This window comes from Tamandua tetradactyla, chromosome 12 (genome assembly GCF_023851605.1).
Source record: "Tamandua tetradactyla isolate mTamTet1 chromosome 12, mTamTet1.pri, whole genome shotgun sequence".
NCBI lineage: Eukaryota > Metazoa > Chordata > Mammalia > Pilosa > Myrmecophagidae > Tamandua > Tamandua tetradactyla.
This window is the reverse complement of record NC_135338.1, coordinates 67,017,026-67,029,453: the sequence shown is the minus strand read 5'-3', so window position 1 is coordinate 67,029,453 and position 12,428 is coordinate 67,017,026. Positions and strand designations below refer to the sequence as shown.

Sequence of the window (12,428 nt, the reverse complement as noted above, 5' to 3'; positions counted from 1 at the left end):
AGGGAGGACATGAAAAAGACATGGGCTGAACAAAAAGAAGAAATAGAAAATCTGAAAAAACAAATCACAGAACTTATGGGAGTGAAGAACAAAGAAGAAAAAATGGAAAAAACAATGGATACCTACAATGGTAGATCTAAAGAGACAGAAGCTACAATTAGTGAACTGGAGGATGGAACATCTGAATTCCAAAAAGAAACAGAAACTATAGGGAAAAGAATGGAAAAACTTGAGCAGGGGATCAGGGAACTTAATGACAATATGAAGCGCACAAACATACGTGTTGTGGGTGTCCCAGAAGGAGAAGAGAAGGGAAAAGGAGGAGAAAAACTAATGGAAGAAATTATCACTGAAAATTTCCCAACTCTTATGAAAGACCTAAATTTGCAGATCCAAGAAGTGCAGCGCACCCCAAAGAGAATAGACCCAAATAGGCGTTCTCCAAGACACTTACTAGTTAGAATGTCAGAGGTCAAAGAGAAAGAGAGGATCTTGAAAGCAGCAAGAGAAAAACAATCTGTCACATACAAGGGAAACCCAATAAGACTATGTGTAGATTTCTCAGCAGAAACCATGGAAGCTAGAAGACAGTGGGATGATATATTTAAATTACTAAAAGAGAAAAACTGCCAACCAAGACTCCTATATCCAGCAAAATTGTCCTTCAAAAATGAAGGAGAAATTAAAACATTTATAGACAAAAAGTCACTGAGAGAATTTGTGACCAAGAGACCAGCTCTGCAAGAAATACTAAAGGGAGCACTAGAGTCAGATACAAAAAGACAGAAGAGAGAGGTATGGAGTAAAGTGTAGAAAGAAGGAAAATCAGATATGATATATATAATACAAAAGCCAAAATGGTAGAGGAAAATATTATCCAAACAGTAATAACACAAAAAGTTAATGGACTGAATTTCCTAATCAAAAGACATAGAATGGCAGAATGGATTACGACCCAGCAATACCCCTGCTAGGTATCTACTCAAAGGACTTAAGGGCAAAGACACAGACGGACATTTGCACACCAGTGTTTATAGCAGCATTATCTACAATTGCAAAGAGATGGAAACAGCCAAAATGTCCATCAACAGACGAGTGGCTAAACAAACTGTGGTGTATACCTACGATGGAATATTATGCAGCTTTAAGACAGACTAAACTTATGAAGCATGAAATAACATGGATGGACCTAGAGAACATTATGCTGAGTGAGTCTAGCCCAAAACTAAAGGACAGATACTGTGTGGTCCCATTGATGTGAACCGACATTCGAGAATCAGCTTGGAATATATCATTGGTAACAGAGACCAGGAGGAGTTAGAAACAGGGTAAGATAATGGGTAATTGGAGCTGAGGGGATACAGACTGTGCAACAGGACTAGATACAAGAACTCAAAAATGGACAGCACAATAATACCTAAGTGTAATGTAACTATGTTGGAACACTGAATGAAGCTGCACCTGAAATATAAAAAAAAAAAAAAAAAAAAAAACCATTCCATTTCTGTCCAGTGTTAATTAATGAAGGCAAAAGTCAGAATATTTCTGATTCTGTACTTGAGAATCATCTAACTAGCCCAAGATTGCTGTTGCATTTTTGCTTCAATTAATCTATTATCATCATTTTTTAAATTCATTTGTCATCAGTCTGTCAGTTATCACTTCTTAATGCTGTTGGTATATGTACAGGAGCATTCCTTATTTTATCTACTTATTTTTTGACAAAGCACGTAAATAAACTTACTATATGAATTCATAAATTATATGTACATACATGAATATATTTGCATAAATAATATGAAAAAAAAAAGCCATTCCATTTCTGGTGTATTGCATTCTGGCAGCTAGCAAACTAAAACACTTGTTCTTTTATTTTCTATTTGGTAACTTAGGTTAAAATTTAGTTAAACTTGTTTTCCTGTCACAAATGGTTCCCTTGAACCTGATTTCAACCTGTAAATGGGTTTGAAACCTCCTTTGTGAATGCAGAGAGAGATCATAGGAAATCTGATATCACACCCTGTTGTCTCACATGAGACAGACTATTCAAAAGGCAAAATGCCTCTCCTGATGAGCAGCTGTTAACAAAAGTGGTCTCCTGGAAACTTGTTGGACTTGAAGTGAATGATATTTCACAAATATTAATAAATATAAGGCTAAAAAACTGTTGGCCTAACTGTAGGAGCAGAAGAATCTCTATAATCAACCAGAAGGTACATGAGAATTAGGTCCATTTATTTTTTTTCACATACAGCATTGTTTAAATACAGAACTGTTTCTAGTCAGAGGCTGAGGTTGCAGATGGCCGAGTGCCTGGGGCCCCTACACTGCTGTGTGCCTCCGCATACTGGCCAGTGGACAGCTGGCAGTGCCCAGGCACAGTGCACGTGGTGCTCGTTGGGGGAAGTACGCTTTTCTGATGTGCTGTTGCTTGGGAGGACCCAGACGTTAAGGTCAACGTCTTCACTGTAATTTCTGGAAAGAGTTCGCTCAAAACTCCTTGAGTTGAGATTGTTTTTGTAGAAGTTTGGAGGGAAATTTGACAAAACCTTCATTTGAAGGAACTGGTTAGCGCGTTTCCGTCTCACTGGCAACACAAAGGACTTGACTTACCTTCTTGTGTTAAGTGCACTTCATATATTTCTATAAAATGACTTTACAGAAAGTGAATTGCGTTATGTTCTGGCTTTTAAAAGGTGAAATATAAAGACATTTCAGAATTTATAAAAAAATAAATAAATAAATAAAGGCTAGGCTTTGAAGTCCCATAGTTATCCCTTCCACTGCATCTTTGCATTGTATTGGTCAAGCCCAAATACAGGTCCAGCCCAGATTCAAAGTGCAGGGAAAAAGGTGGAAGATGTAGCATGCATGTAGAGGATGGAAGGACCTGTTGGCAGCCATCTCTGTGGCTAGACTAGCACACCAATTGTTTTAGTTTCACAGCTGCCCAAGTAAATACGAAGCAATGAGTTGGCTTAAACAATGGAAATGTATTTGCTCATAGTTTTGAGGCTAGGGAAAAGTCCAAATTAAGGCATCTTCAAGGTGGCGCTTTCTTCTGAAGGCTGGCATTCTGGGGCTAGCTGCTGCTGATCTCTGGTCCTGGGATCCTCTATCACATAGCAATGCACATGATGAAGTCTCCTGGCCTTTCCGTTGTCTTCTGAATTCTTTCTTGCCTTCTCTGTCTCTGAATTTTATTCTCCTTATAAAGGACTCCAGTAATACGATTAAGACCCAACCTGATTGGATTGGGTCACACCTTTACTGAAATAACCTCATCAAAATGTTCTCCTTACAATGGGTTCACACCACAGGAATGGTTTAAGCTTAAGAACTTTAAGAAGTTTGTGTTTTTCTGGGATAGATAGCTCCAACTAATTTTTGTTTTTAAAACACATGTCTGCAGGTCAGTTTGGCCCAAGATTACAATTTTTATTTTAAAATTTTAAGAAATTCACCTAGAAACCTTTCATGACTGGAGGTTTTTCATGACTGAGTGTAGAGGAAAGGAGTGGCAAGTGCGCTTTCTCTGGTGTTATATGGCTTCTGTTCATTTGAGGAGAAGAGTATCAGAACTAAACACTTCCCATGCCTAAGTATTTTACTACCTTCTTTTCTTTATTCCATTTTATTTATTTATTTTATTTTTAAAATCACATTTGACTTTTTTTCTTTATATGAAAAATAACATAAATACAAAAAAAACCCAATAAATTTCAAAGCTCATTGCAACAATGTTGTAGAACAGATTTCAGAGTTTGGTATGGGTTACGATTCCACATTTTAAAGTTTTTACTGCTAGCTGCTCCCAGACACTTGGAATTAAAAGGAATATCAGTATGATGATTCAGCAATCATTTGTAAAACCCTACCTTCATCATCACCATCTTTCTCCCACTCTTTATGGGTATTTGGGCTATGCCCATTCTAACTTTTTCATGTTGGAAGGGGCTGTCAGTAATATGGGATAGGGGAATGGAGCTAGTGGATGTTCTGGGAAGGCTGGCCCCTCTGCATTTCAGGACTTATCTGGTCTAGGGACAAATCTGGAGGTTGTAGGTTTCTGGATAGTTACTACAGTGCATGGAACCTTCGTAGAATCTTATATAATCCCCTAGGTATTCTTCAGGTTTGGCAGGAATGGTTTTGGCTGGGGTTTGGCAAGTTATGTTAGGTAGCAAAGTCTAACTTAAGCTTGCTTCAGATGACCTCCAGAGCAGCCTCTTAATTCTATTTGAACCCTCTCAGCCACTGATACCTTATTTGTTATACTTCTTTGCTCCCTTTTGGTCAGGATGACATTGTTGATCCTATGGTGCCAGGGACAGACTCATCCCTGGGAGTCATCTCCCACATTGCCAGGGAGACTTTCACCCGTGGATATCATGTCCCAGGTGACTTTTTTTTGTTTGTTTAACTTGAAGAATTGGCCTTAGAAAGAGAGATGCCACATCTGAGCAACAAAAGAGGTCCTCCTAATGTGACTCTTAGGCATACCTATAGGTAAGCTTCTCTGCTACATAAATAAGCTTCACAAGAGCAAGCCTTAAGATCAGGGGCTTGGATTATTGATTTGATTTGGGTGTCTCTAATGTTTCGCACAGTATCAGGGGTTTCCCAGGTGATAAAGTTTAATATTTCCATATTTTTTCTCCCATCCCTCAAGGGACTTTTATCACCTTCTTAATCATCTATTTTGGGACTGCCTCTATCCATACGCCTGAATTCCAAAGCTACCCAGTTCATTACCTCGATGGAAGTAGGCCAGGTGATTGTTGGGCTTTCTTTTAATTGCCTCAAGGACTCACCAACTTTGACTATAGCCTAAGAAATCATTGCAGGAGTTTAATCATGCTCATCTTGACTAGATTTGTACTTCGGAAAATTCACCTAAGACGCGAAGAGGCTCCTCTTCCAGTTATGAACCGCTTCATGATAACTTATCCAGAACTTAGTTGTGTAAAGCAACCATTTATTATGATCAAAGATTCTGCAGGTTAGGACTTTAGGTAGGGCACAGTGAGGATGGATGTCTTGTCTCTCTGAAGGAGAAGCTGAAGGCACCAACTTTCAGCTGGAAGACTTGAAAGTTAGGGGCTGGAATAACCCATGTGCTTGTTTACTCACATGTCTGGTCGCTGACTGTTGGCTAAGAAAACTCAGATCTCCACATGGTCCTTTCTGTGTGGTCTTTCTGCTTGGGTTAGTATGGGCTTTCTCACAGTAGGGTGGCTGGTTTCCAAGGACGAGCATCCCATGAGCATCCCTGGAGGATGCAGGCCTCCAGACACAAACCACACGTTTTATGACTTAGCATTAGGTGTCACACTATGTCCCTTCTGATGCATTCTCTTCATCAAGCCTGTCAGAAAGCCCTGCCCAGCTCAAAGGGGGAACGAAGTAGCCTCCATTGCAATAAAAAAAAAAATCAAAAGAAAAGTTCCCTGGGGTTATCAATAATTTTTAAGACGGTAACGTGGTTTTTTTTTAAACTTTTTTTTATTGTATAATGTAACATATATAAAAAGCAGTAGTTTTCAAAGCACTCTTCAACAAGTAGTGTAATGTGGTTTTGAGATCAGAAAGTTCGAAAGGATAAGAAGTAGAAAAGCTAAATTGCTCCCCACATTTCAGAATTGGGGATTTTGGAGCAGATCCCCAGCAGTTCCAGAGAGGGGTAGGGATTGGGCAGAAGCTGAGTGGCCTGGACAGGGGAGGAGTTGAGACGTGCAAAGGAACCCAGCAGCCGTGGTGGCCCGTGTACTGACAGAGGAACAAGGCCAGAACAATATTCTCTGAGTTCAGGGATGACCAAAAATGTCCCAGGCATAGCCATGTATGATGTTTATTGTTTTAAGTGGTTCAAAAATATATTACTGCGTTTTATTGGATGAATAACAATATTTTCATTTTCATGTAAATCGTCGGTGATAACAAAAGACTGAAGCAACCAGATCCTTGAAATCAAAAGTGCAAAGCATAACACTAGTGCAAATTAGCTTTAGTTTCTAAAAATAAAAGTCAAACAGGGAAATTATAATATATATACAAACTATATATATTAAAATAGTATATTTTCTTTTTAAATAAATGAAAGTCACCAAATTAAGAATTCATGAAAGGAGAGGCTGACTTAAGGCAATCTCACAAAAGACTGATGGATAAACCTATACCCGATACCCTTCCAATAAATACTTTTTCTGCTCACATTAGTCAGAGTTGGTTTCTTCACACTTACAGCCAAAAACCCTGGCTGATAAAAGAGTCTTAGGAACACAGTCTTGTTCACATACTGCCTTGGGAGTGGCTAAAATCACTCATGGATAGGACTTCAGCAGTAGCTTAAGAGGGCTGTGGATGGAAAAATGATGGCTTTATTTTTTCTATTTGTAAAGATTTCAAAGAAAAATAGAAGCAAGAGAAGGAGAAGTTGGAGGCACCAGGGAAAGAGGATAAGTGATCAATCAAAATCATTGAGAAGAAAAGGGGTAGGAATCAGGGAACAGTTAGGAGGATTGGCCTTAGTCTGCACACAAGTGGGAGAGACCTGGCTTCCTTTGAGAAAAGTAGGAAGGAGGAAAGGATACAGGTTGTTCTAGTTTGCTAGCTGCCAGAATGCAATGTACCAAAAACAGAATGGCTTTTAAAAGGGGGGATTTAATGAGTTGCTAGTTTACAGTTCTAAGGCCAAGAAAATGTCCCAATTATAATAAGTCTATAAAAATGTCCAATCTAAGGCATCCATCCAGGGAAAGATACCTTGGTTTAAGAAGGCCGATGAAGTTCAGGGTTTCTCTTTCAAGTGAGAAGGCACATGGTGAACATAGTGAGGGCTTCTCTCTCGGCTGGAAGGGCATATGGCAAACACGGCATCATCTGCTAGCTTTCTCTCCTGGCTTCTGGTTTCATGAAGCTCCCCGGGAGGTTCATCTCCAAAGGTCGCTGGCTGGTGGACTCTCTGCTTTGTGGTGCTGCAGCATTCTCTGCTCTCTCTGAATCTCCCATCCTCCAAAATGTTTCCTCTTTTATAGGACTCCAATAAACCAATCAAGACCCATCCAAATGGGTGGAGACATGTCGTTACCAAATCCAGTTTAACAATCACTCTTGACTAAATCTACATCATCCAGGATGTTTGACCTGATTAGTTTCAAACATCCAGTATTGAATAGTAATTATTCTACCTTTATGAAATGGGATTTTGATTAAAACATGGCTTTTCTAGGGGGCATACTTCCTTTCAAACCAGCACACAGGGGTATGTTAGCAAATTTATCCTCCTGAAGAGTCAAAGTTAACTTTCTGAGGGTGGGTGGAATTAGTACTTGGGAGGAATTATCCCCATCGGGCTTTTAGGTTCCAAATTCAAGAACATCAGGTGATGGGAGTTTATGGAAAGGCTATCTAGGGAAGAAAGCAACATCGTCACTAATCATACATTCATTTAAAAGTACTTATTGTGTATCTATTTCCTGAAAGGCACTGTTGTAGGTGCTGAATATATGGTAGTGAACAAAGTAAGTTCCTGCTTGCTGAAGTTCACATTCTAGAGAAATAAAAATAGTACATGTGCTCATCACCACCTCCATGACACTGAGTCATCAGATGAGCTGATGCTCTCCATTGCCTCTGCAGAATAAAACACAAAATGAGGCCCAAAGCACCCTGAATGTAGTTAGCTTGTAAGCAGGCCACTCTCTAGAGTGCTTGAGCTCACCTACTGTGGCAGACACTGCTGGAAGCCTCCTCACTATCCATTTTCCTCTTCTTCCTTACTAATGCAACCCTGATTTTATTGGCAGAGGCAATGTGCCCAGCCTTCCTTGCCAAAAAAGAGTTATCATATGGCCATTCTGACCAGTGAGAGATAATTGAGTGGAAATTGATGGGTAGGAATTTCTGAAAGGCTGATTAAATGGGGAGGCGAATTCAGCTGGCATGTCCTTTTGTCTTTGCCTTTCTTCTTTCTAGCTGCCTGGAATGCAGCAGTGGGCTGGAGTTGAGAAGCCATCTCATTATGTGAGGAAAAGGGCAAGAGAATTGCAGAGACCTCTACCCTGAATCTTAGAGTCAGTGAGCCATCTTTAGCAGTCACCTATTCTTGGACTTTTCCTTATGTGAGAAGAAGTTCTGTCTTGATGAACCACTGTTATCTGAGTGTTCTGTTACATTCAGCAAAGCTAAATCCATTCTTTTATTAAATTTTTGATTTTTTATTGTGGAACATATATATATGCAAAAACAAATTTCAAAGTACATCGCAACAATTAGGTAGAGAACAAATTTCAGAGTTTGGTATGGGTTACAGTTCCACAATTTGAGGTTTTTCCTTCTAGCTGCTCCAACACACTGGAGACTAAAAGAAATACCAATATAATGATTCATCAGTCATACTCATTTGTTAAATCCTATCTTCTCTGTTATAACTCCACCTTTTCCTTTGATCTTTCTCCCAACCTTTAGAGATATTTGTTTTATGCCCATTCTAACTTTTTCTTTTTTGGAAATAATATAAAACATTTATTTTATATATTGGACAAGAACAGAGCTAAGTAATCCAATCCTGCTGCAGCATTACAAAAATCTCCCCTTCACCACAATGTAAGGTTTAAATACAACCTGCACAAAGGTTCATGTTACATAAAATGTAGTATGATTGCTGCTGCCCCACCAAGTACTTCCAGTTCTTACTCATATCCTGGTGGTCCCAAAAATTTTATTATCTAAATCAACCATTTTTTAAAAAAATAAAGCATTTGAAAGTACAAGTCAAAATTCCTCGTAACCATATATCCAATTCCAACTTTATCTATTTAAATGAGTTATATTTGCCTCCTATGCAGCCAGAGCAATAAAAACCCATATTTAAGAATCTTCCTTACTCAACCAACTCAAAGGAAAATCAAAATGATTAGTCAAGAAAAATGCAGGAATTAATACACCCTTTTAATTTGTTTTAAATATTCTTAAGGTTTAAAAAATGTTAAAGTTTGTAATTCCTAATAGGAAGATGTTACCTGAGTGAATACCCTAATGGCAAACCTAAGTAAAATGTGTCAGCTGCATTTGGGACAAAGGGGGGATGATCGTCAAAACACCCCAGCTTTCTTGATGAGAAGGTCAGAGGTTCACTGGGTTGCAATATTGCGACATCCATTAAGTGATGTAGCTTGTTTTTCCTTCAGCAAAGGCTTTTGTTTGTCAAAAGGGCATTTGGCTGACAATTTACTGATGAGATTCATAACCTTTGGGTTGCTCTGATATTTTGATGTATTTACTGGGTTCTGGGCCACATCCTGGAAAGCCGCCATAACTTCTGGGTCCTGCATGGCTGCAGAAAACTCTGGCCTCTAAGTATTTCACTGAGCCCTGCATCCCTGCCATTCCAGGCATCCCCCAGGAAAGCCACCTGGAAAAGAGCAATGCCAAACTCCTCACTGTCCTCTGGCTTCTTCCTCTCTCTGGGCTCTCACTTCTTCCCTGAGCCTTCTTAACTCTTTCTATCCTTTCTTTGATTTCTTGCTCTTCACATTTTTGCTCCTACTTTCCCTAATGTTCTGCAATTTTCTGGGCCCTTGGTTGAACTTCTTTCAGCATCGCACTAGCATCTTCACCATAATCCAGTTTACAAGCACGGGCAAGATCATGAGCTACCTCTTCCCAGTGGCCCAGAAGTCTGCGCATTTTCCCTCGCCACTTGTGAGGCTGAGCCGAATCAGGATTTATTTCAATGGCTTTGTCATATCTCAGATGGCAGCATTTGGCTTCTGTAATTTGATGAAGACACTGGCCCTTTTGACATACAGGATGCCAAGTGAGGATTCATCTTAATGGCATTTGCGAACAGGCTGATGGCTTTCTGTAGTTCACCATCATTCGGGGCATCAGTGGCAGCCGCTTTCTTATCATTTGCCAGATCCATCATCTCATCAGTTACCTCTACAGCTTCATCTCCTCCAGATGTGCATCAAGAAATGGTTCAATAACACCTTCATTGTCAATTTCTAGATCACTTTCCTCACTTGATGGTTCTTCTGTCTGTATGTTTTCCTCTGTCTTCTGACTATGTGTTTTTTCTTCCTTGATATTTTCTTCTGCTTTAGCTTTATGAGTAGTAGGTGGTATTTTACCATCCATATTCTCCACCCACTCCCTCAGGAAGCACATTTCCTCGGTGTGCAGAACGCTCAGATCCTGCTCACACATTTTCACAAAGGCCCGAAGCTCGCTCACTTTGCTGGGATCCATGGTTCGGAGGCTGCAGGAAGTGAAGAGGCTGAGAAAGCTGTGGTTTGATTCTAGGTCGGAGTGCTAGCTCAGTGTGACCTGGTAGAAGGGGCCATTCTAACATTTTTATATTGGAAAGGGCTGTCAATAATATGAGGTAGAACTAGCTGATGCTCTGGAGAGGCTAGCACCTCTGGGTTTCAGGACTTATCAGGCCTAGGAACTCATCTGGAGGATGTAGGTTTCTGGAAAGTAATCACAGTGCATGGAACCTTTGTAGAATCTTAGAAATAGCCCTAGGTGTTCTTTAGGTTTGGCAGGGATGGTTTTGTTGGGATTTGGCAAACCATGGTAAATAGTGATAGCTAGCTGAAACTTGCATATGGGTAGCTTCTAGAATGGCCTCTCAACTCGATTTGAACTCTCTCCACCACTGTATATCTTATATTGTTACAATTCTTTCCCCTCTTTTGGTCAAGAAGGCATTGTCGAGCCCATGGTGCCAGGGCCAGGCTCATCCCTGGGAGTCACATTCCACGTTGCCAGGGAGACTTTCACCCCTGTATATCCATTCTTGATATACCAAGATTCTGGTATTTGTTACCTGTGACAGCCACGAGAATGGCTTCTCAGATTGCTGACTACAAAGAACATAACTGACCAAAGTCTTCAGCTTCTGCATTCTGCAATCTATTGCTGCATTTGTGACAAGGCCAAGTGTCCCATGGGCTGCTCTCAGCAATGACCGAGTGCAGTTGGGATGCTGAGGCAGGACCATTCTTGGGAAACAGATGGGAGATGGGTGACTTTGGCTGGAGAACTCCCAGTGGCCTCACCAAACTTTCCTTAGAACTGCACTGCAGTCTAAAATGCTTCCACCCAACTTCCTTCATCCCTTTTCTCTTTCACTCTTTTTTTGTTGTTAATATTTTATTGAGAAATCTTCACACACATTCAGTCCATCCATGGTGTATAATCAATGGCTCACAATATCATCACTTAATTGTGTATTCATCACCATGATCACTTTTAGAACATTTGCATCACTCCAGAAAAAGAAATAAAAAGAAAAAACCCATTGACTGCTAGTACTTCAGTATCAATTTTTCATACCTCTTATCCCCCACTATTGTTTATTTATTTATTTTTCCTTATTTTTTTAAACTCACCTGTCAATAAAAGGAACATCAGACACAAGTTTTTTCACAATCATACGGTCACATTGCAAAATTTCTCCTTCACTCTTTTTTTTTTTATTAATTAAAAAAAGAATTAACAAAACAATTAGAAATCATTCCATTCTACATGTGCAATCAGTAATTCTTAATAACATCGCATAGTTGCATATTCATCATTTCTTAGTACATTTGCATCGATTTAGAAAAAGAAATAAAAAATAAAAAGACAACAGAATAAGAATTAAAACATTAATAGAAAGAAAAAAAAAACAAACAAAAAACCTATACCTCACATGCAGCTTCATTCAGTGATTTAACATAATTGCATTACAATTGGGTAGTATTGTGCTGTCCATTTCTGAGTTTTTATATCCAGTCCCGTTGTACAGTCTGTATCCCTTCAGCTCCAATTATCCCTTCTCTTTTTTTTTTTTTTAATTAACGGAAAAAAAGAAATTAACCCAACATTTAGAAATCATACCATTCTACATATGCAATCAGTAATTCTTTTTTTTTATTAATTAAAAAAAGAATTAACAAAACAATTAGAAATCATTCCAATCTACATGTACAATCAGTAATTCTTAATAACATCACATGGTTGCATATTCATCATTTCTTAGTACATTTGCATCGATTTAGAAAAAAATAAAAAGACAACAGAATAAGAGTTAAAACAATAATAGAAAGAAAAAAACAAAAAACCTATACCTCACATGCAGCTTCATTCAGTGTTTTAACATAATTGCATTACAATTGGGTAGTATTGTGCTGTCCATTTCTGAGTTTTTATATCCAGTCCCGTTGTACAGTCTGTATCCCTTCAGCTCCAATTACCCGTTCTCTTTTTTTTTTTTTAATTAATGGAAAAAAAGGCAATCAGTAATTCTTAACATCATCACATAGATGCATGATCATCATTTCTTAGTACATTTGCATCGGTTTAGAAAAACTAGCAACATAACCAAAAAAGATATAGAATGTTAATATAGAGACAAAAATAAAAGTAATAATACT

General features: G+C 38.9%; 1 pseudogene; it reads right to left on the bottom strand.

Annotated features, from left to right (window-relative positions):
* Positions 1 to 9,134: 9,134 nt before the first annotated feature.
* LOC143651439 (hsc70-interacting protein pseudogene) lies at positions 9,135 to 10,254 on the bottom strand (annotated as a pseudogene).
* Positions 10,255 to 12,428: the final 2,174 nt, after the last annotated feature.